General features: G+C 39.9%; 2 pseudogenes; both read right to left on the reverse strand.

Moving 5' to 3' along the window:
- Window positions 1-7,644: 7,644 nt before the first annotated feature.
- LOC101103757 (olfactory receptor-like protein OLF1) lies at window positions 7,645-8,574 on the reverse strand (annotated as a pseudogene).
- A 13,729-nt stretch (window positions 8,575-22,303) lies between these two features.
- LOC121816835 (olfactory receptor 10AG1-like) lies at window positions 22,304-23,245 on the reverse strand (annotated as a pseudogene).
- Window positions 23,246-25,788: the final 2,543 nt, after the last annotated feature.

A 25,788-nucleotide genomic window follows, 5' to 3' on the forward strand; every position in this document is an offset into this window, starting at 1 on the left:
AAAGGACTCCTGAAATGGTACTCAGTTCAGTAAAACCAAAAATAGTAACAACGCCAGTTCATTTACCTGTATATCAGAGCAGGAGAGGAGGAAAGGTGGAGGTAAATCACAGGGAAATGGTTACTCTCATTTGATCCACAGAAACATAAGCGAAATGCTAATGCTGTGTGTATCAGAGCATCTGCCATTCCCACCAGGTAAGCCCCAGCCACAAGCAGGGAGCACACCCTGCTGGACATGCTGACCACATAGAGCAAGGGGCTGCTGACAGCCTTATAACTGGTCGTAGGCCATCACTGCCAGCAGGAGACACTCAGAATCTGCCAAGATACAGAAGACCAAGAATTGCAGAGCACAGCCATAGAAGGGGATTGATTTGTTCTTGGCAAATAGGTCCATGATCATCTTGGGGTGAATTGCAGTGGAATAGCAGAGGACACAGAAGGAGAGGTGACCGAGGAAAAAGTACATGGATGTGTGCAGCTGGGGATCCATCTTAATCAGTAATATCATCCCAAGATTTGCCAAGTGGCCAATGAGACAAATAATTAGAACCATGGTAAATATGGTCACTTTGTCCTCAGTGTTATCAACAATTCCCAAGAAAATGAATCCAGTCATGGAGGAGAAATTCCCTCCATCCATTTTTCCTTGTTCTTGTCTAAACTTTCAGAAAATGATCAAGAAAAAGACACTTGGATGTGTAGCACTTCTGCACATCTGCAATATATCATAAGATAGAACACAATTCTATATGCAATTGTCTTCATATTCAGAAACTTATACATTCATGCACCCCCTCTTGAAAAAGGCATAACTGTTATTACTCAATAAAAATAAATACCTGGTATAGAACATTGGGAAACTGAACCAAATCTAAATGTAATTTGTGAAGCATGTTACTTTCTACAAGCTTGTCTCTGAGCCTTCCTTTCTTTACTTCAGAGAATACATTTGATGAATTTACGTGTCTTCTCCTCTTCAAAATAATGTGGGTAAGACTCTAATGTTATAGATACTTGGCTATAAGTTTCAGGACTAAGCATTTTCTGTGAATATTTATGTGGATACAAACCAAGATAACAATTTTAATATTTCTCAAAACCATGATTGTTTTAAGAGTATCTGTATCAGTTCCAGAAATAATGAGCATATCATGGATTGATCATAATAAAATAATTATGTTTTTGGTTTTGGTTTATGTTATGTTCAGTATTTAGTGAGACATCAAGTATTAATGAGCAGTTCTCTAGATGTGTGTTTTTGTTTCGTCATAATATTAATTACCTTTTTGTGGGAATTGTCTGGTGCCAAAGAAAGAGTCTCTTTACTCGTTGAAGGGAAACATTTCTACGAACTTATTTGACACATATATTTTTATCTCTTGAGCTACCCTGTAGCTCAGCTGGTAAAGAATTAGCTTGCAATACAGGAGACCCTGGTTCAATTCCTGTGCCAGGAAGATCCCTGGAGAATGGGTAGGCTACCCACTCCAATATTCTTGCACTTTCCTGGTGGCTCAGATGGTAGAGAATCTACCTGCAATGTGGGAGACCTGGGTTCTATCCCTGGGTTGGGAAAATCCCCTGGAGAAAAGAAAAGCTACCCACTCTGGTGAAATATAAAAAACACATTTTGTTTATAAAATGGAAATGAGATGAGTGATAATAAATGCTGTGGACTTTCCTAGTAGCTCAGCTGGTAAAGAATCTACCTGCAATGAGGGAGACCTGGGTTTGATCCCTGGGTTGGGAATGAGCTCTCGGAGAAAGAAATAGCTACCCACACCAGTATTCTAGCCTGGAGAATTCTATGGACTATGTAGTTCATGGGGTCACAAAGAGTCAGACACGACTGAGTGAATTTCACTTTCAATTGTTTCTGAAATATACAGACTTATCTCCATTGTGTCTGCATGCATTTATATGCGTGTCACGTGTTTGTATGTGTGTGTGTCTTGCATAATATGTGAAAATTGGAATATGAGTGATGTGTACATTTTTTAGACCTAAAGAATATGATATATTGTTCACATGAAGTTCAGTTTTTCACACGTTGTTATTTGTAAGATGAAACCTCAACTACTTTTGAAATAAAGCAACAAGAACCTTCAAACGAATGTTTATACTTGGTTGTTGTTGTTTTGAGGCCCCCTGGACTGTAGCCATCAGGCTCCTCTGTCCATGGGATGCTGTATGGTATGATACCGTCTGCCATGGTCAACATGAAGAATAACACAATTCAGCCGGGTTATTTAACCTGTGCCATTTTGAGATAGTGTTTATATAGCAAACAAAACTGAAGCATATGAATAGAATATAAGCAGAGGGGAAAAAATGTTTTGTTGATTATTAATTATTCCTGTTAGAAAATTTTATGAAATCATTTTTAATGTTTTGTATTATTATGTAATGCTATGTATTATTATGTAATATAAATGTTAGATTTATAGATGAAATGAAGAAAATATTTGTAAAACATTTTTTCAACAAAGAATTTGTAGCTAGACTATACAAAAATGTTTATAAATAATAAAAGGACAACCCAATTAAAAATAGGGACATGATTTGAAAAGATACCTCGCCAACAGATATATAAATGGCAATTAAATAATGATATAATAAACAATAATGCTGAAAATATTCAGTTCAGTTCAGTTCAGTTCAGTCCAGTCACTCAGTTGTGTCCGACTCTTTGCGACCCCATGAATCACAGCACTCCAGGACTCCCTGTCCATCACCAACTCCCGGAGTTCACTCAGACTCACGTCCATCGAGTCAGTGATGCCGTCCAGCCATCTCATCCTCTGTCGTCCCCTTCTCCTCCTGCCCGCAATCCCTCCCAACATCAGAGTCTTTTCCAATGAGTCAACTCTTCGCATGAGGTGGTCAAAGTATTGGAGTTTCAGCTTTAGCATCATTCCTTCCAAAAGAAATCCCAGGGCTGATCTCTTTCAGAATGGACTGGTTGGATCTCCTTGAAGTCCAAGGGACTCTCAAGAGCCTTCCCCAACATCACAGTTCAAAAGCATCAATTCTTTGTCGCTCAGCTTTCTTCACAGTCCAACTCTCACATCCATACATGACTGCAGGAAAAACCGTAGCCTTGACTAGACGGACCTTTGTTGGCAAAGTAATGTCTCTGCTTTTGAATATGCTATCTAGGTTGGTCATAACTTTTCTTCCAGGGGGAAGCGTATTTAAATTTCATGGCTGCAGTCACCATCTGCAGTGATTTTGGAGCCCCAAAAAATAAAGTCTGACACTGTTTCCTCTGTTTCCCCATCTATTTCCCATGAAGTGATGGGACCAGATGCCATGATCTTCGTTTTCTGAATGTTGAGCTTCAAGCCAATTTTTTCACTGTCCTCTTTCACTTTCATCAAGAGGCTTTTTAGCTCCTCTTCACTTTCTGCCATAAGGGTGGTGTCATCTGCATATCTGAGTTTATGGATATTTCTCCTGGCAACCTTGATTCCAGCTTGGGCTTCTTCCAGCCCAGCATTTCTCATGATGTACTCTGCATATAAGTTAAATAAGCAGGGTGACAATATACAGCCTTGACATACTCCTTTTCCTATTTGGAACCAGTCTGTTGTTCCATGTCCAGTTCTAACTTGCTTCCTGACCTGCATATCGATTTCTCAATAGGCAGGTCAGGTGGTCTGGTATTCCCATCTCTTGAAGAATTTTCCACAATTTATTGTGATCCACACAGTCAAAGGATTTGGCATAATCAATAAAGCAAAAATAGATGTTTTTCTGGAACTGTCTTGCTTTTTCCATGATCCAGTGGATGTTGGCAATTTGATCTCTGGTTCCTCTGCGTTTTCTAAATCTGGCTTGAACATCAGGAAGTTCACGGTTCACGTATTGTTGAAGCCTGGCTTGGAGAATTTTGAGCATTACTTTACTAGCATGTGAGATGAGTGCAATTGTGTGGTAGTTTGAGCATTCTTTGGCATTGCCTTTCTTTGGGATTGGAATGAAAACTGGCCTTTTCCAGTCCTGTGGCCACTGCTAAGTTTTCCAAATTTGCTGGCATATTGAGTGCAGCACTTTCACAGCATCATCTTTCAGGATTTGAAATAGCTCCACTGGAATTCCATCACCTCCACTAGCTTTGTTCGTAGTGATGCTTTCTAAGGCCCACTTGACTTCACATTCCAGGATGTCTGGCTCTAGATGAGTGATCACATCATCGTGATTATCTGGATCATGAAGATCTTTTTTGTACAGTTCTTCTGTGTATATTCATGCCACCTCTTCTGCTTCTGTTAGGTCTCTACCATTTCTGTCCTTTATTGAGCCCATCTTTGCATGAAACGTTCCCTTGATATCTCTAATTTTCTTGAAGAGATCTCTAGTTTTAGTCTTTCCCATTCTGTTGTTTTCCTCTATTTCTTTGCATTGATCACTGAAGAAGGCTTTTTTATCTCTTCTTGCTATTCTTGGGAACTCTGCATTCAGATGCTTATATCTTTCCTTTTCTCCTTTGCTTTTCGCTTCTCTTCTTTTCACAGCTATTTGTAAGGCCTCCCCAGACAGCCATTTTGCTTTTTGGCATTTCTTTTCCATGGGGATGGTCTTGATCTCTGTCTCCTGTACAATGTCATGAACCTCATTGCATAGTTCATCAGGCACTCTATCTATCAGATCTAGTCCCTTAGATCTATTTCTCACTTCCACTGTATAATCATAAGGGATTTGATTTAGGTCATACCTGAATGGTCTACTGGTTTTCCCTACTTTCTTCAATGTAAGTCTGAATTTGGCAAGAAGGAGTTCATGATGTGAGCCACAGTCAGCTCCTGGTCTTGTTTTTGTTGACTGTACAAAGCTTGTCTATCTTTGACTGCAAAGAATATCAATCTGATTTTGGTGTTGACCATCTGGTGATGTCCATGTGTAGAATCTTCTCTTCTCTTGGAAGAGGGTGTTTGCTATGACCAGTGCATCTTCTTGGCAAAACTCTATTAGTCTTTGCCCTGCTTCATTCCGTATTCCAAGGCCAAACTTGCCTGTTACTCCAGGTGTTTCTTGACTTCCTACTTTTGCATTCCAGTCCCCTTATAATGAAAAGGACATCTTTTTGGTTGTTAGTTTTAAAAGGTCTTATAGGTCTTCATAGAACCGTTCAACTTCAGCTTCTTCAGCATTACTAGTTGGGGCATAGACTTGGATTACTGTTATATTGAATGGTTTGCCTTGGAAATGAACAGAGATCATTCTGTCATTTTTGAGATTGCATCCAAGTACTGCCTTTTGGACTCTTTTGTTGACCATGATGGCTACTCTGTTTCTTCTGAGGGATTCCTGCCCACAGTAGGAGATATAATGGTCATCTGAGTTAAATTCACCCATTCCAGTCCATTTTAGTTCACTGATTCCTAGAATGTCATCGTTCACTCTTGCCATCTCCTGTTTGACCACTGCCAATTTGCCTTGATTCATGGACCTAACATTCTATGTTCCTATGCACTATTGCTCTTTACAGCATCAGACCTTGCTTCTATCACCAGTCACATCCACAGCTGGGTATTGCTTTTATTTTGGCTCCATCCCTTCATTCTTTCTGGAGTTATTTCTCCACTGACCTCCAGTAGCATATTGGGCAATTACTGACCTGGGGAATTCCTCTTTCAGCATCCTATCATTTTGCATTTTCACACTGTTCATGGGGTTCTCAAGGCAAGAATACTGAAGTGGCTTGCCATTCCCTTCTCCAGTGGACCACATTCTGTCAGACCTCTCCACCATGACCCACCCACCTTGGGTGGCCTCAATAATAATATTATTATTATGAAAATATTAATAAACAAAAGTTATAGAAATATATTTTGCAATTATACATGTCCTTTTATGTCCAGGCTTCAAGTGAATATTCTCTGTGGTGCTTCCCAATGTCATGTCAGTTGACAAGCCATTGAAGACACAGGTTCAGTAGCTCATTGTGTTTCTGAGATACCAGAGAAGGATGTTCCATACTTTCAGTAATACTTTCACACAGAAAAATAAAAGATAGGGAGGAAAACAAATACTTTGCTTGCAATTAACCTTTAGTATACAATATGCCACTTAGAAAAAGTTTTCAAATTAATTTGCATTAGATTGGGTATAGAAGGTTCTTGACTTGTTATTGGACAGCATTTAAGAAAAGGTATTTGAAATTGTTTCGATTGCTTTCCTAGCACCCCTGCCTCACACCATCTTCTGTACTTTATGTAATTTAATTGACTAAAGAAGTATATGTATTTAAGATCTATCAAGTGTTTAAAATGATTCAGGCATGATTGTCAGCATTTAGTCAAACATGCAACAGTCATTGATGTAGGTACTATACTCTCCTTATTTTACAGGTCAGATAATTGAGACAGAAAAAATAAGTAATTTGATCAAAGTGCAGTTGACTAGTTGGGTACAAGAGATAGCACAGAAACCAAAGGAATATGGCTTCCTCTCTAATCCAGTAATTTTGTAAATGCAATCTTGTTAATGAGATATTCTACACATGAAAACACACACAGACACAATCTCTGAGGTTCTTACTATATCTTTTAAGACAACTTATTACAATCTGTCCTAGCATTAACTCCCAGCTCCTAATGGTTGGAATTGACAGACTTTATTTTCTTGGGCTCCAAAATCACTGCAAATGGCAACTGCAGCCAGGAAATTAAAAGATGCTTGCTCCATGGGATAAAAGGTATGACAAACCCAGACAGCATATTAAAAAGCAGAGACATTACTTTAGCAACAAAAGTCCGTCAAGTCAAAGCTATAGTTTTTCCAGTAGTCATGTATGGATGTGAAAGATGGACCATAAAGAAAGCTGAGCACCAAAGAATTGATGCTCTTGAACTGACATGTTGGAGAAGACTCTTGAGAATCCTTTGGCCTATAGGAAGATCAAACCAGTCAATAATACAGGAATATTCATTGGAAGGACTGATGCTGAAGCTGAAGCTCCAATACTTTGGTCACCTGATATGAAGAACTGACTGTTTAGAAAAGACCCCATAGCTGGGAAAGATTGAAGGCAGGAGGAGAAGGAGACGACAGAGGATGAGATGGTTGGATGGCATCATCAACTCAATGGACATGAATTTGAACAAGCTCTGGGAGTTGGTGATGGATAGGGAAGCCTGGTGTGCTGCAGTCCATGGAGTTGCAAAGAGTCAGACACCACTGAGTCACTGAACTGAACTGAATAGTTGGAAGGTTATCCAACTATTAGTTTGCGGCAATTTTGAAACTTTTAAATATTTCCTTTATCTGGGGGCTATTAAATGTCTTTGGCTCTGTGAAAACAAGTGTTTGATAAAATGCTTGTGTGAGAAATTGTGTATGTGCTGGCAAGCTTGTTGCAGGTTCTTAGCTACAGTTTGTCCCAGGCATTGCAGGGGTAAAGAATCTGCCTGTCAATGCAGGTTAAGCAAGAGATACAGGTTCCATTCCTGGGTGAGGAAGATTCCCTGGAGGAGGAAATGGCAACCCACTCCAGTATTCTTGTCTGGATAATTCTAAGGACAAAAGCACCTGGTGGGCTATAGTCCATGGGGTCACAAAGAGTTGGACACGACTGAGCATACATACAGCTGGACTTTGTAATCAGGGATTTAAGTGAATCCTGGAACCTTATATCTCAGGAGGGATTTATCTTTGGTTTTAAGACTCTTTTAGCAGCGTCTTTTACATCTTTGTTTCTCAAACTATAAATCAAGGGATTCAGCACTGGGATGATGATGGTGTAAAACACAGATGATTTTATCAGTGTTGGGAGAATACAGGTAGCTGGGTCATGAGTAAAGGAAGAGCAGAGTTCCCTGGTAGATGGCCACGGATGTCAGGTGAGAAGCACAGGTAGAGAAGGTCTTCCTCCCGCTGGAAGAACAGATCTTTAAGACTGAGAGGAGAACGTAAAAGTAGGAGATGATGACGACGATGAAGCAGATAATTTCCACTGAGATGCCGTATGTGGAGAGAAGTCACTCAAGACGTGTCTGTGTACGATAAGCAGGGGAGGGAGGTCACAGAAAAAATGATTAATGACATTTTTATCACAGTATTTCAGAATAAATGCAAAGGATGTGTGCACCAGGGAACTCCTATTGCCTCCAAAGTATGACAAGATGATCAACCATATGCAGATGCCCCAAGACATCACAGCTGTGTACAGTAAAGGGTTACAGATGGCAACGTAGCAGTCATACACCATGGCAGCCAAGATAAAGGATTCGGTATCTGCAGAAGCACAGAAGAGAGAGAACTGCAAGGCACAGCCATGACAGGAAACTGAGTTGTTCTAAGACAGGAAGTTGACAAGCGTTTTGGTAACGATGACTGAAGAATAGCAAATGTCTACAAAGGATAGGTTACTAAGGAAAAAATACATGGGGGTTTGAAGGTGCGGATCAACCCTGGTTATCATCATCAATCCAATGTTCCCCATTAAAAGCATAGAGTACAAAGTCAGAAACAGGAGAAACAGGACAATCTGTGGTTCAGGACGAGTTGGAAACCCTAACAGAACAAACTCTGTCACCAAGGCACAGGTTCCATCCAAAGAGTCCATATTCTGTGCTGTTTTCTTCTTATGAGAATTCTAACATCCTAAGATGCTATGTTGATAGAAGGAGAAAAAGAATAGATATACTTATAAGGTTATTTTATTATTTCAACAAAAAAACAAGCAATCAAGTCAAGAGTCCCAGACCAAATCTCCTTCCAAATATAAATTCTGAGAAACATATTTCAGAATCTAATAGCTTTATTTCATAGTTGATAGTTTTATTTTATTTGTTTGATTACTAGCTAGTTCTTCCACTGGACAGACATCTGCAGATAATATCTCATATTTCTTACTTTTTTTAATTCTCAAGTATAGACCTATAGCTAGTACAGAGGATTAAATGAATAATGAAGTAATAAATGAAATGATAAGAGGAAAATATACCTGTTATTTAAAATATGTTAACTTGAGTACATCTTATACTGATAATTCTAGAAGAATGTACTCCTTCTGTCCAGTATTTAATAGATAGTAGTGTGTTGTACTCTTGACTGCAATTAGAGTGATACAATGAGATATAATTCAGCTATTAAAAAATAATAAAAGCAAAAATGATATTAGTGAAATGAAAGTAAATGTCAGTAAACATCAGCTGAGAACATGTTTCAGACAGAAACGAGTTTAAGGCAGTTCCTTAGATCCTGTCAAGATACTAAGTCAAGAAGATTAAAGTGATTAACTGCTTTTCTCTGGCATTCTTTATCATTCTTGGCTTCTAGTAAGTACAGCATAAATATTAGATGACTGAGTAAAGCGGGCAAAAAATTAGTATTGTTAGGACCAATCTGGAGCCAGGACAGGCTCTAAGGGGCAGGCGAGGCCTGAGGTTTCATCTCTAGGAAAGCTGAGGCACTGGGAACTCCCGCAGGCAGTGTAGCTCAACCAGCAGAAAAAAATCCCCGAAGCCCCCCACCTGCGCCAGACCTGAGCCAATCCAGATAGGGATGCGAGGTTTAAAAGTCCCGTGCGCGTGTACAATTTAACCAATCAGCTATGCTGTTATAGGAACAAAGAACCCTCTGTATAAAAGTAGATGTGATTCAGAGCTCGGGGCTCTCTTCAAGACTCCACTGCGCTGGATGAGACTTGAGCCCTAGGTCGAGCTAGCAATAAACCCCTTTATGCTTTTGCATTGCTGTGGATGTCTTATTCTCTGAGTTTTGGGGACTCGGACACTGGGCATAACAGTATTAAGTTAATTTCTCACCTTTAAAAATCACTCTATATAGCCTCCTCACTAATTATATATGTGAGCAAACACAAATAGCTGTGTTTAATTTTTGTCCTAATATAATTCAGGATAATTGAATCTAAGAATTTTGTCAATTTCTATTTCCGTAATCTCAGACATTTTCTGGAAGCAAGGAGAATTTGAACATGACTTTGAAATATAAGACTTTTTATTGTAACCTTGAAGGATGACTTGGAAATCTATAAAACAAGCAAGTGAAACCTCCAATGACCTTTGTTACTAGTGCCACAGTTGGCTAGAACAAATGTTTGGGATCATTCTCTCACTTATATAAAATTATTGAAACAGCTACAGGGCTAAGAACTTCATTGTTGTAATATCATCTAATCACTAAAAGTATGCTCTACCATAGGCACAGAAAAGTCTAAGAGAATTAGAAGGGTTAGGATGCTGTCTTATGTTATTACCTTAAAGAGTGTGAATGAGACGCAGTACCTTGTTAGAATAGTAATTAATTTATTCTTATTTTGCCTATTTTCAAGGTAATCAGAGTGTTTAGAAATGATAAGACCTAAATTTAGAGTTAATAAGCATTTGGTTAGAATCTAATATTAGCCACGTGGACTGTATGACCTTGCACAATTATGTGTGTGTGTGTATAGAGAGAGAGAATCTGCTATACTTAATAAATATACTATATGTATATTATTACATATAACATTATATATATTTAAAATTTTACTATAATAATGACAACAGTATTTCACATGGTTTCTCTGCCAGGTTAAATTAGGAAAACTATCTACACTTTCTTGCTGTCTCACTTTAGATAGACTGGCACATAATAGGTAAAGAGTGAAGATTAGTTTCAATTACTCCACTGCTCTCTGCTCAGCAGTAAAGAATCCATTTGCCATAGCAGGAGATGTGGGTTCAATCCCTGATCTGGGAAGACCTTCTAGAGAAGGAAATAGGAACCCACTCCAGTTATCCTTGCCTGGAGAACCTCATGGACAGAGAAGCCTGATGGGCTATAGTGCATGGGGTCACGAAGAGCTGGACACAAATTAATGACTAAACAACAACAGAAACAACTCCACTGCTCTCACTTATCCCTAGCTAATAATTAGAACTATGTCATAGATTTTTAAAATAATAGTTATCATTTATATAATGATTGTGATGTGAAATGCAATATTCTAAACACTTTACATATAATTTGTTTACTTGTCACACAAAGGTATGCTAACAAAGTTTCACAGCAGTTGCTGTCACTGTCGTCTTTCTCTTACGTTGAGGGAGCTAAAGCACCGAGAGCTGGAGAGCTAGGCCGTGATGAAAATAGGATCGGAGCCCAGGCTCCTGCCTCCAAAACTTCAAGACAGATTGGCTGTGTAAGCTAGATTCTCATTATTGATTCTGTATATTGCATGGGAACATTGAAGCTTAATGTTCCGAGTCACTCCGCAAGTAGTTGACAGGTATAATTCAAATTCAGATATGTGTGAAGTCAGAGTTCACTAGGACAGCCATGAAGGTGCTTAGAGAATTAACAGTGTGGCCTCCGTGAGACAGGCAGTGGTACAGGCTTGCCGAAGGCAGGGCAGAATGACTCAGTTACTTCCTGAAAACACAGTCCATTGCTCTCGGGGACTCACGGCAAGCATCCTTCCAATAGACTAAGAAGTGTTTCCCTGGGGGCTCAACCCTTAAAGAATCTGCCTACAATACAGGAGAATGCCTACAACTCAGGAGACCTGGGTTTGATCCCTGGTCAGGAAGACTCTCTGGTGAACGAAATGGCAACTCATTCTAGTATTCTTACCTGGGAAATCCAATGGACAGAGGAGCCAGCCGGGGCCACAGTCCATGGAGCTGCAAAGAGTTGAACACGACTTAGTAACCAAATCACCTCTACCACCACCACCACGATCGATGTAGAGAAACGTGAGTGAGAAGAGAAGCACGAGGGGAAAAGTCAGAGATGAGAGTGGATCTTAGATTCTTGCTTTCAATGGGAATGACCAAAAAGATTCAATCAAACTTAAGTGATTTGCTAAACTTTTCATAAATGTATAGCAAAACAATGTTAGAATAGAAAATAAATTAATTGATACTATCATCTTTCAGTTCGCTACATGGTAGCCAATTGTATTTCAGTTTATTTCTGTTAACAAAAAAAAAAATTATTTAAACAAGGTGAGTGTCTCGGATCCCTGTAGAAGCTATACAAGAATGACACAGGTAGATTTATTTGTGGATAATATGCTAATACATATGATTTTGTAACTATTTTGACACATCAGTGGTCTCATATCCATAAAAGTCTAGTTTTGCATCAATAAAGCCAACCTGGTAAACACAGAAGCTACTTACCCAAGAAGGAGACATTTTCCTATTACCTAGATGAATAACTTCACCAATAGAACCAAGGACTTTTATATACATTCTCAAGTCATTAGGGACCTAATAACTGAAGATTCCAAACATGTTCATTTCCAAGAGATTCCTAGTAAATAATTAGTAGGTTATTGTGAATTATTATTTTGAAACAGCTTCATAATTATAATAGCAATTCTATTAGCATTAGTTTGAAGAGGCAATTTTTACTCTCCGTAATATTGTGGTTGTATTTTTCTGACACTTGAAATCCCACTAGAGTCCTACGCTCTAATACTGTAAAGGTTCTTTTAAATAGTTCATATATTTTAAAATGTAGCTCTCATTTAAATTATTTAAAAAACCACATGGAAGTTCCTGAAAATGTTACCTGATATCCTCAGCACTGAAATGTAATATTTTTTGTTGCACTGAAGGGTGAGACCAGCGGGGCTGCTATAGAACCTGTTATCGTAGGTGCTTTCTGAGAAGATGAAAGGACTTTATTTTTTTAAAGTTATCTATCTACCTGTCTATTTACTTTGGCTGTGCAGTGTCTTCCTTGCTCTGCATGGGCTTTCTCTAGTTGCAGAGAGTAGGGCTACTTTCTGTTGCAGACAATGGGCTCTAGACCATGGGCTCTGACATCACAGGTTCAGCAGTTGCAGTGCACAGCTTAGATGGAATGTGGCTTGTGGTTATCTTCCTGGACCAGGGATTGAACCCATGTCCTCTGTAGTGGCAGATGGACTCTTAACCACTGGACCACCAAGAAAGTCCCAGAAAGACTTAAGAGTCGTATGCCTGGGAGCATCAAAAGGAGGCAAAACCATCCCAGTTACTAAATACAGTTTTTCATCATCAACTTGATTGTTCTAATCTGCGTTTCACTAAAACAATAATATTTCAGCTGCTCTCAGAAAAACTTGCAGAACTTTTGGTAATTATACAGTACTAGGAGAAGGCAATGGCACCCCACTCCAGTACTCTTGCCTGGAAAATCCCATGGTTGGAGGAGCCTGGAAAGCTGCAGTCCATGAGGTCGCTGAGGATCGGACACGACTGAGTGACTTCACTCTCACTTTTCACTTTCATGCATTGGAGAAGGAAATGGCAACCCACTCCAGTGTTCTTTCCTGGAGAATCCCCAGGGACGGGAGAACCTGGTGGGCTGCCGTCTATGGGGTCGCACAGAGTCAGACATGACTGAAGTGATTTAGCAGCAGCAGCAGAGTACCCAATCTGGAAATTTGCATGGCTGCAAACACAGAGCTGTCTTCCTTTCACAGCATTTGCCAAATTTTAAATTGCTTGAAGTGGGGAGTTAAAGATGTGTCAAAAACCTCTGAAATACAAGAGTAGACCATTCTATATTACTTTCATGCTGAAGAGACTAAGAAAGCTCAAGTACTTATGTGAAAGTCCTAGATCACTATCCCTAGTAAGAGGGGTGAACTGGAGAAACCGTGCACGTTGCCAAAACCAAAAGAATCGGTTTTCTATTGAATGGAGCTTAGCACTCTTACTTGCATCAGAAAAATAATTGAAGCTTCACTGCTTTGAGAAATCCTGTAGAACGTCTTTGTTTGTTTACAGTAATAAATTACTAAGCATGATAACAGGAAATATTTTATGCCTATACAAGTGGGAAAATGCCAAAAGCAAATACACATTGAACCAAAATTGGAGTTGGCAAGCAAGAATTTTAAAAGAATTCTAAAAACATCCTAAAGAAAATTGTCAAAAAAAAATTGAAAATGGCAAAAGTTGGGAAGCATTCCACAAATGATTGGAAACCTTAGAAAATAAAATTGAATTGAAAAATGCATCTAAATTAGCAACTTATTGAATGGATTTATTGATACATTGAATTTCTAAAAGCAAAGAATTGGATGAAAAGTGACACGGTCAAAAGGGTTTGTATTAAGGACCTTTGGTTTGGAACTTGCAACTAATGTGGTAAAGGAGATCATCAAGAAAATATATGCTGCTGCTGCTGCTAAGTCGCTTCAGTCATGTCTGATTCTGTGCGACCCCATAGACAGCAGCCCACCAGGCTCTCCTGTCCCTGGGATTCTCCAGGAAAGAACACTGGAGTGGGTTGCCATTTCCTTCTCCAATGCATGAAAGTGAAAAGTGAGAGTGAAGTCACTCAGTCGTGTCCGACCCTCAGCGACCCCATGGACTGCAGCCTCCTCCGTCCACGGGATTTTCCAGGCAAGAGTACTGGGGTGGGGTGCCATTGCCTGCTACTTCCACTCAAATACTTAAATGCTCACCATGAACCAGCCTGAAGAAAACAGTTTCCTAGCAAATGCTGTTTCACATTGGCACTGCTTGAGAGGAATGAACTTAAATAAAAGTGTTTCCCATATACTGTAGATCCTGGAATTCTTACATCTTTCAGACGATAGATGGCACCAGAGACAACTATCTGCCTATGGCACTCTCTAGGAAAGAACACTGAAGTGGATTGCCATACTCTCCCCCAGGGGCTCTTCCTGACCCCGGGACTGAACCTGCATCTCCTGCAGTTCGGCAGGCAGACTCTTTATTGCTGAGCCGCTGGGGAAGCCTGAATCCCTTTATACACAGAGTCATATACATATTTCCAGGAGTTGAATGCAGTTAATATCTTGAAAAAATTGTATGAGATGGCCGAGCTACCCTATGAGCAGTCAAGTAAAGTATCTTGTGTCCCTTCAGAGGTGAAAGGCAGTTGAAATAGGCACTGAACAGAATATATTAGCTAAATCTGGCTGCAGAATACTTGACATTTGCTAATGGAATGAAGTCAGTAATTTCATTGCTATTGCCTATGGAGCCTTCACGACTAGGGCTACGGCGTTAAGTTTGTGATCATATGGTGTCATTCATTATTTCCATTTTATGGCCTGGCCAAACTAAGTTGTAAAATGGAAACCTGTTGGGAGCTGATCCCCGCTCTTCCTGAATCCACTTGATCTGGAGAAAGGGGATGGATGAAGGTGGAAGACAAAGCAACGACACAAACCAAAGGCCCCAGGGCATTTTGCGGTTCCTTGGCGCCGGGTGGGGTATGCGTCCTTCATCCCTGTTCCTTGCAGCTTGTACCCCGGGACTGGGAACACGCTGCCTCTGGACCAGCCTGTACTCTCTGAGCCCAGACGGCCTGACCAGAGGCAAAGCAAAGGTCCTCCTGCCTTCCTGGGGAGGCCAGGGCTGCTGGGGCCCTGATCACCTCCGACTACAGGAGGGTCCAGCTTACGGCCATTCTCTCCCAGATGATCCCCAGCCTGAAGCTGGGGCTGTGCAAGGCCAGCCCCCAAGGGGAGGCGTGCAGGGAGCCTGCGGGCAGACAGGTCTGCGCAGGCTCGCCGGGCCTCTCTCTTTTCACAGCCCCACGGCCGCAAGCTGCCAGTGTCAGCCCGGTGAGTCTGCTCCCCAAGTTCGGGCTGCAGAGGCTGATGCGGGTACAGAAGGACGGGGAAGACGAGAAGAGGAAGGCGCTTTCTGACCCTAATTACTAAAAAAAAAAAAAAAAAAATCCCCTTCTCATTCAAATGGTTCTTCTATAATAAGTTTAAATCTTAGAGGACCCCCTTTTATTTTACACTGGGTCATTTCAACTGTTTTAACTGTGTGCTTTAAAAGCTGTCCATGACCTGCCTCTTGAGAAACCTATATGCAGATCAGGAAGCAACAGTTAGAACTTGACATGGAAAAACAGACTGGTTCCAAATAGGAAAAGGAATACATCAAGGCTGTATATTGTCACCCTGCTTATTTAACTTCTATTCAGAGTGAAGTGAAGTGAAGTCACTCAGTTGTGTCCGACTCTTTGCGACCCCATGGACTGTAGCCCACCAGGCTCCTCTGTCCATGGGATTCTCCAGGCAAGAATACTGGAGTGGGTTGCCATTTCCTTCTCCAGGGGATCTTCCCGACCCAGGGATCGAACCCAGGTCTCCCAAATTGCAGGCAGACGCTTTTAACCTCTGCACCACCAGGGAAGCCCATTAGTTTACATAAATATAACAAACATTAAATTCTAAAGTATTTTCTCTGGTATTCATGAATTTTTCACTAATTAAAAACCCTGTAATAAAATATCTTCGGGTCCATGTAACAACTGGACATGGAACAAGACTGGTTCCAAATAGGAAAAAGAGTACATCAAGGCTGTATATTGTCAGCCTGATTATTTAACTTATACGCAGAGTACATCATGAGAAATGCTGAGCTGGAAGAAGCACAAGCTGGAATCAAGACTGGCAGGAGAAATATCAATAACCTCAGATAAGCAGATGACACCACCTTTATGGCAGAAAGTGAAGAGGAACTAAAAGCCTCTTGATGAAAGTGAAAGTGGAGAGTGAAAAAGCAGGCTTAAAGCTCAACATTCAGAAAACGAAGATCATGGCATCTGGTCCCATCCCTTCATGGGAAATAGATGGGAAATAGTGGAAACAGTGTCAGATTTTATTTTTTTGGACTCCAAAATCACTGCAGATGGTGATTGCAGCCATGAAATTAAAAGACGCTTACTCCTTGGAAGGAAAGTTATGACCAACGTAGATAGCATATTGAAAAGCAGAGACATTACTTTGCCAACTAAGGTCCGTCTAGTCAAGGCTATGGTTTTTCCTGTGGTCATGTATGGATGTGAGAGTTGGACTGTGAAGAAGGCTGAGTGCCGAAGAATTGATGCTTTTGAAATGCGGTGTTGGAAAAGACTCTTGAGAGTCCCTTGGACTGCAAGGAGATCCAACCAGTCCATCCTAAAAGAGATCAGTCCTGGGTGTTCATTGAAAGGACTGATGCTAAAGCTGAAACTCCAATACTTTGTCCGCCTGATGCGAAGAGTTGACTCATTGGAAAAGACCCTGATGCTGGGAGGGATTGAGGGCAGGAGGAGAAGGGGACGACAGAGGATGAGATGGCTGGATGGCATCACAGACTCAATGGACCTGAGTTTGAGTGAACTCTGGGAGTTGGTGATGGACAGGGAGGCCTAGCATGCTGTGATACATGAGGTTGCAAAGAGTCAGACACGACTGAACGACTGAACTGAACTGAACTGAACTGACAGTCAAACATCAAATATGGAGTCAGACTCCTTGTTACAAGTTTCTTTTCGTGAAACGTAGCATACATGTGCAGCTGAGCAGTTCTATCAGCTTAATTCCTGACACTAAAATTTTTGGATAATGGCTTTCTTTCATTTTGTAACTCTGTCAATGAATATTGTGGTTGTTTAGTCCCTAAATCATGTCTGACTCTTTTGCAACCTCATGGACTATAACAGGCTCCTCTGTCCATGGGATTTCCCAGGCAAGAATACTAGAATGGATGGCCATTTCCTTCTCCAGGGGATCTTCCACACCCAAGGATTGAACCCTTATATCCTGCTTGGCAGGTTGATTCTTTACCACTGAGCTTCCAAGGAAGACTGTCAGTGAATATAAATATGTATGAATACATATGCATTGCATAATACTTTTTACATTTACATATAAATATATAAAAATCTTAAAACTCTGTAATAAACAAATCAACAGCACAACTAAAATGTTAGAAAACAATTTGAACAGATAATTCAACAAAGAAGATATAGAGATGACAAATTACACTATGAAAAACTGTGAAATTACTGAGTTTGATTAAGAAAAGTTCAAAATTAAAAATTAACATATCACTAGACACACTAAGGGTGAAAAAAAATCTAATGAAAACAAAACAAAAAACAATGCACAGATACTTAATGCTGGTGGTTATTTAGAACAAGTGAACTTCTGTGCATTTCTCATAGGAATGAGAAATTGAGACAGCTTCTCTGAAGGTTGGTGGTTCATTATAAAGTTACTGGAACACTTACAAAACACATTTATCCAGAAGCCCCACTTTATAGAGAAATGAAATCTTGTATTTACACAAAAATCTATTACCAAACATTCAGGGCAGCTATAACAGTGAAATTCTAGAAATAGCCACGTTCATCACCCAAGGAATGAGTAAACAAACTCTGGCGTATTACAGAGTGTGAGACACTGCTGAGAAATATAAATAAACAAATTATATTGATGCAGGCAGCAATATGCTAAATGCTTTATGCAAAGTGAAAATTCAGACTTAAAGGCTTTATGGTTCCATTTATATGACATTTTGAAAAAGGCATATGGACAGAGGACTGGTCAGCTGGTAGTAAATTGGTAGGGTATTAACTAGAGAGACAAAAAATGAGAATTTTGGAGAGTTATCAAGCTGTTCTGTATTTTGATCATGTTTTGGTAGCATAACTCTGTGGATTTGTCAGACTTCTCAAAAAGTTTACAACAAAAAAGTGCATTTTAATTTGCTTGCAAATTTAAAATATTATAGAATATATTTTAAAATGTTACCAATTAATGAGAACATCTCTATGATATTACACATGGCCATTCCCCTGAACGAGTCTAAAGAGGACCTTTATCCTCATTTAACATTCAATTACCTTTGACAACTAGACTGCCATGGTCAGCCTGTGTGCTGAGAAATAATCTGTTAGATGCTGGCAGGAGGTCTCTGTCATTCCTGGGTCACTTGTTTGTCACAGACACTCTCATACACCTACTCGATACAGTTTGCAGACAGGGACACACAGGTGATGACAGTAAAATTTAATGTTAAAACAAAGCATGTCTGTTATGTCACAGTTGTCTGAATGATACAAGCACAATACTGTTAAAATTGTGCTATATTTCAAATATGATAAAGTGATCCTTTCCAGACTAGAGACCAACCCATTCTTCCTTAAAGGCTATTTATAAATATTTAACTAATTTAATCTTAACGATAAAATTTTAGTCATAGGAACTTATTATCATGATTGGCTGAACATTCAAAGGAAAGATAGATTGAAACATAACTATAGGTCGGTACCAATATAGGTATTATTAATCAGAAGCAGAGCATATCAAGAAAAGTTGGTGAGATTACATGGAAGAACTAAACAAAAAAGATCTTCACGACCAAGATAACCACAATGGTGTGATCACTCACCTAGAGCCAGACATCCTGGAATGCGAAGTCAAGTTGGCCTTAAGAAGCATCACTATGATCAAAGCTAGTGGAGGTGATGGAATTCCAGTTGAGCTATTTCAAATTCTAAAAGATGATGCTATGAAAGTGCTGCACTCAATATGCCAGCAAATTTGGAAAACTCAGCAGTGGTCACAGGACTGAAAAAGGTTAGTTTTCATTTCAATCCCAAAGAAAGGCAATGCCAAATTATGTTCCAACTACCGCACAATTGCACTCATCTCACGTGCTAGCAAAGTAATCTTCAAAATGCTCCACGCCAGGCTTCAGCAGTACATGAGCCATAAGCTTCCAGATGTTCAAACTGGATTTAGAAAAAGCAGAAGAACCAGAGATCAAATTGGCAACATCTGTTGGATCATTGAAAAAGCAAGAAAGTTCCAGAAAAATCAACTCTGCTTTCTTGACTACACCAAAGCCTTAGACTGTGTAGATCAAAACACACTGTGGAACATTCTTAAAGAGATGGGGACACCAGACCACCTGACCTGCCTCCTGAGAAACCTGTATGCAGGACAAAAAGCAACAGTTAGAACTGGGCATGGAACAACAGGCTGATTCCAAATTGGGAAAGGAGTATGTCAAGGCTGTATACTGTTACCGTGCTTATTTAACTTATATACAGAGTACTTCATGAGAAATGCTGAGCTGGATGAAGCACAAGCTGGAATCAAGATTGCTGGGAGAAATACTAATAATCCCAGATGACACCACTCTTATGGCAGAAAGCAAAGAAGACCTGAAGGGCCTCTTGATGAAAATGAAAAAGGAGAGTGAAAAAGTGGGCTTAAAGCTTAACATTCAGAAAAATAAGATCATGGCATCCAGTCCCATCACTTCATGGCAAATAGATAGGAAAACAATGGAAACAGTGACAGACTTTATTTTGAGGGGCTCCAAAATCACTGAAGATGGTGACTGCAGCCATGAAATTAAAAGATGCTTGCTTCTTAGAAGAAAAGCTATGACCAACCTAGACAGCATATTAAAAAGCAGAGACATTACTTTGTCAACAAAGGTCCATCTAGTCAAAGCTATGGTTTTCCAGTGGTCATGTATGGATGTGAGAGTTGGACTATAAAGAAAACTGAGCCTCAAAGAATTGACGCTTTTGAACTGTGGTGTTGGAGAAGACTCTTGCGAGTCCCTTGGATTGCAAGGAGGTCAAACCAGTGAATCCTAAAGGAAATCAGTCCTGCATATTCATTGGAAAGACTGATGCTGAAGCTGAAACTCCAATATTTTGGCCACCTGATGTTAAGAGCTGACTCATTTGAAAAGACCTCATGCTGGGAAGATTTAAGGCAGGAGGAGAAGGGAACAAACGAGAATGAGAAGGTTGGATGGCATCACTGACTCGATGGACATGCATTTGAGTAAGCTTTGGGAGTTGATGATGGACAGAGAAGTCTGGCGTGCTGCAGTCCATAAAGTGACAAAGAGTCAGACACGACTGAGTGACTGAACTGAATTGAATTGAATCATAAGCTGTGGAAATAATTTTCCCAACTTTGGTTTCACCATTATTTCAAATAATGATGATGGGGTCATATTCTTTGTAAGCCAAATTGTAAATAAAATCTGCAAAGCCTGCATGTTCAACAGTGCTTTTTAATGTTAAAATCATATAGGAGTAGCAACAAATTGGATGACAAAATGAAACACTGTTTTTAAAATAACCACAATATTTGTAGATATTTGTGCAAAAATGCTATTAAATATCTAGCTATAGGATTTTTAATTATGAAATCCACACCTACAGAAGCATGCAATTCTTTTCTTTAAAATAAGACCTCTTTAACGGCTCTCTCATTGACACCATGAGTATATTAAATTCTTGCAAAGTACTAATGAGATGTGTCTGTAGTCACAGCTGATTATATTCACAGAAGTTCATATATAAGATGAAATTGTGTTGAATACACACACAGCAGGGGAAAGCACTGTTTAAGCATTGAAGTGCTCAGTCATAACAAGCACATTAAAATACCAAAACCTGCATTTCTACCACGGAAGAGCTTCTTCACCAGCTGAAAAGCCACTAAAAAGGTACTGTCTACCACCACCAAACACTGTGAAACACGAATGTGTATTTTTCTTCTTTAGAATCATATTCAAGCCTGTGTAACAAAACACATGTATTTATTTCACACAGCAACGCTTCTGGTGGGATGGTATGGCTAGCCATGTGCTTTTAAATAAGCTTCATACTCATTTTAATTTTGTTCTTTAAAAGAGTGAAAGGAAAAAATAGTAGCTAAATGACTTGCTCTACATCTGGTAAAGAGAAGACTAAAAACCAGTGATCGAACTCCTGGGACAGCAGTGTTCCACGATTTCGTAAAACCTTCTTTACTAAGTAATGCATGTGTATGGAATCTAAAAAAAAAAAAATAATACTGAAGAACCTATTTGTAGGAAAGGAATGGAGACATGGATGTAGGGAATGGACTTACACATTTGGGGAGGGAGAAAGTGAGATGAATGGAGAAAGTTGCATCAACATACATACACAATCAGGCGTGAGATGGATAGCCTGTGGGAAGTTGCTGGGCAGCATAGGGAGCCCAGTCTCAGGTGATGACCTGGAGGGATGGGAGGGGGAGGGGAGGGAGCGGACACAGGAATAATTAAGGCTGATCTGTGTGGTGCTGGAGAAGACTCCTAAGAGTCCCTTGGACTGCAAGGAGATCCAACTAGTCCGTCCTAAAGGAGATCAGTCCTGGGTGTTCATTGGAAGGACTGATGCTGAAGCTGAAACTCCAATATTTTGGCCACCTCATGTGAACAGTTAACTCACTGGAAAAGAATCTGATGCTGGGAGGGATTAGGGGCAGGAGGAGAAGGGGACGACAGAGGATGAGATGGTTGGATGGCATCATGACTCGATGGACATGAGTTTGAGCAAACTCCAAGAGATGGTGAGGGACAGGGAGGCCTGGTGTGCTGCAGTCCATGGGGTCACAAAGAGTCAGACATGACTGAGCAACTGAACTGAACTGAAAAATATAATATAAAAAGAAGTGGTTAACTTCTAAACTGGGAAATGTAGAGATCTTTAAAACTTTCTCTAATAACCGTGTGGCCAGTATTTAAAACATTTTAAAATAAACTCATCACACTACTGTTTTCAGCAATAATTTTCTGTGTTGCAATCACATCCTTGTTCCAAAGGGGATTGAACCTCGGAGTCACTATGGTGTAGAACAGAGAGAGGAGTCTGTCAGTCCTGCAGAATGACTGGCTTTGGGCCTTAAGTATGCAATGGTAGCAGATCCAAAGAATCAAAGGACAACCAACAGGCGAGAAGAACACGCGGAGAAGGCTTTGGCTCGCCCTCTGGCTGTTGGCGACCTCAGAATAGTGGAAGTGATTCTGCTGTAAGAGGCAAGGATCAGCAAAAAGGGACAGCAGCAAACAACAGAGCTACTGCATGGACTGACAGCTCGTGTGCAGAAGTGTCTCCGCAGGCCAGCTTCAGAATGGGGGGAATGTCACAGAAGTGGTTAATCTCGTTCAAATGAAACGCAGAGAGAAGATCTGGCACGTTTGCCCTATCTGCACTGGGAGTCCACTGACCCAGGAGCCCACAGCCGGCTGGAGGCACACCTTTGGGGTCATGACCAGGGGATAGTGCAGAGAGACACAGACAGCCACACAGTGGTCATAGGCCATCACCACCAGGAGGAAGCACTCAGTGGCTTGGAGGATAAGGAAGAAGCACATTTGGGCAGCCCAGTCCAGCACAGAAATGCTTCTGTCCTGAGTCCAAAGGTTCGCCAGAATCCTAGGGAGAGTGACGGACACGGAACAGATTTGCAAGGAGGAAAATTTTGCCAGGAAAAAATATGTGGGTTTGTGCAGTGCAGGGACAAGCCTAGTTAGTATTATTATGAGGCTATTTCCAGTTAAGATAATGATGTAAATGATGGAGAATACCCCAAAGAATAGCCCTTGGAGGTCTGGAAGGTCAGAAAACCCCAGGAAAACAAGCTGTATCACTGTGGATACGCTGTCTTCTGCTTCCATCTCTTCATATCTCATCTGTGGGAATGATCCAATCAGAGGTACTATTATTTCACTTTCATTAGCTCTTGTTTTCTTATTTATAAAACAGGATGTTGCAACTTGCTATTTTTCAATTTCCTATAAAAACCAAACCTATTACACCTGGTGCTCTAAATGTGTGATAAAGTGTGTTTTTCATCCTTATTAAATCTATCTGTAAATTAAAAAAATCTTTAATCTTTCTTTTTCTGCTGTATACAATATTTATTTAGTTCTGAAGATAAGTGATTGTAATTTTGCTATTCGCCTCAACACTCAAAAATACAAATTCTGAATTTAAGTTCCTTTATGAAATAACTTGATATTTGCATTTGATGTGTTATTCTTTTCACCTCTTCATTCTGCTTTTCATTATCAATTCAAAATTAATTTTTTTTTGCTCTTTTAAATGTCTTAACCAATATAAAATAGTTTTAGGGATACATATAGTTAATTTTTTTTAATGACATTTTTTTCAGTTGTCTTTCCAACGTCTTTTTAGCTTTGACATTCTGCATATTTAGCTATTTTATTATAAAACAAAATTCATCAGCTAACCACTCAAGAGTTTTGAATGGTATTTAATTTTTAAAACTGTGTATTTCAATATAGTGTCTACAAATTCAGCATTCATAATTTTTATTCAGACTTTTCTGTTCAAAGACAAAGAATTCTAAGCTGGTCTTCCTGTCCAGGAACTCTCATAAGGGTAAGAGGCATGTTCACCTAGCATTTATATTCATTAAAGCATTCAAACTAGAATGTTCACCCGTTACACACTTACTGTAAGAAATACATCCACCACAATAGCTATCTCAGAGCCTCCTAAATTACAAAGGACTTCAATAATTGACAATTCTGCTGAATACCTTTATTAATTAATTAATTATTGTGGGGTTTTTTTGCCCCTATGTGAGTGTTAGTTCATGCATGTGAAAGCTTTGGGTTGAGATTGTCCATCTTTCTTTGCTATACCTAGATTTTAAGCTTTTGATCATCAGTGTATCTTTGTATGTAATGTGTAATATGTTTCTTCCACAAAAAGTGATTTACCAACTTCTTGAATTAATAATTAAACTTTCTGGCAAGCTGCAGTTACAAGGCATCAGGAGAAAAGGCTCAGCTTTGTCAACAATCTGTTAGATATCTGGGCCTAATCATATCAGAAGGGACTAGGGCCATAGGACCCAAGAGAATAAAATCTATACACGCTAGTAAAGTAATGCTCAAAATTCTCCAAGCCAGGCTTCAGCAATATGTGAACCGTGAACTCCCTGATGTTCAAGGTGGTTTTAGAAAAGGCAGAGGAACCAGAGATCAAATTGCCAACAGCTGCTGGATCACTGAAAAAGCAAGAGAGTTCCAGAAAAACACCTATTTCTGCTTTGTTGACTATGCCAAAGCCTTTGACTATGTAGATCACAATAAACTGTGGAAAATTCTTCAAGAGATGGAAATACCAGACCACCTGACCTGCCTCTTGAGAAATCTGTATGCAGGTCAGGAAGCAACAGTTAGAACTGGACATGGAACAACAGACTGGCTCCAAATAGGACAAGGAGTACGTCAAGGCTGTATATTGTCACCCTGCTTATTTAACTTCTATGCAGAGTACATCATGAGAAACGCTGGGCTGGAGGAAGCACAAACTGGAATCAAGATTGCCAGGAGAAATATCAATAACCTCAGATATGCAGATGATACCATCCTTATGGCAGAAAGTGAAGAGGAGCTAAAGAGCCTCTTGATGAAAGTGAAAGAGGAGAGTGAAAAAGTTGGCTTAAAGCTCAACATTCAGAAAACGAAGATCATGGCATCTGGTCTCATCCCTTCATGGGAAATAGATGTGGAAACAGTGGAAATAGTGTCAGACTTTATTTTTCTGGGCTCCAAAATCACTGCAGATGGTGATTGCAGCCATGAAATCAAAAGACGCTTACTCCTTGGAAGAAAAGTTATGACCAACCTAGATAGCATATTGAAAAGCAGAGACATTACTTTGCCAACAAAGTCTGTCTAGTCAAGGCTATGGTTTTTCCCGTGGTCATGTACAGATGTGAGAGTTGGACTGTGAAGAAAGCTGAGCGGCACAACTCCAGAAAAATAAACGACCCAATCAAAAAATGGGCCAAAGAACTAAATAGACATTTCTCCAAAGAAGACATACGGATGGCTAACAAACACATGAAAAGATGCTCAACATCACTCATTATTAGAGAAATGCAAATCAAAACCACAATGAGGTACCACTTCACACCAGTCAGAATGGCTGTGATCCAAAAATCTGCAAGCAATAAATACTGGAGAGGGTGTGGAGAAAAGGGAACCCTCCTACACTGTTGGTGGGAATGCAAACTAGTACAGCCACTATGGAGAACAGTGTGGAGATTCCTTAAAAAATTGCAAATAGAACTACCTTATGACCCAGCAATCCCACTGCTGGGCATACACACCGAGGAAACCAGAATTGAAAGAGACACATGTACCCCAATGTTCATCGCAGCACTGTTTATAATAGCCAGGACATGGAAACAACCTAG

Source organism: Ovis aries, chromosome 16 (assembly GCF_016772045.2).
Source record: "Ovis aries strain OAR_USU_Benz2616 breed Rambouillet chromosome 16, ARS-UI_Ramb_v3.0, whole genome shotgun sequence".
NCBI classification, from domain to species: domain Eukaryota; kingdom Metazoa; phylum Chordata; class Mammalia; order Artiodactyla; family Bovidae; genus Ovis; species Ovis aries.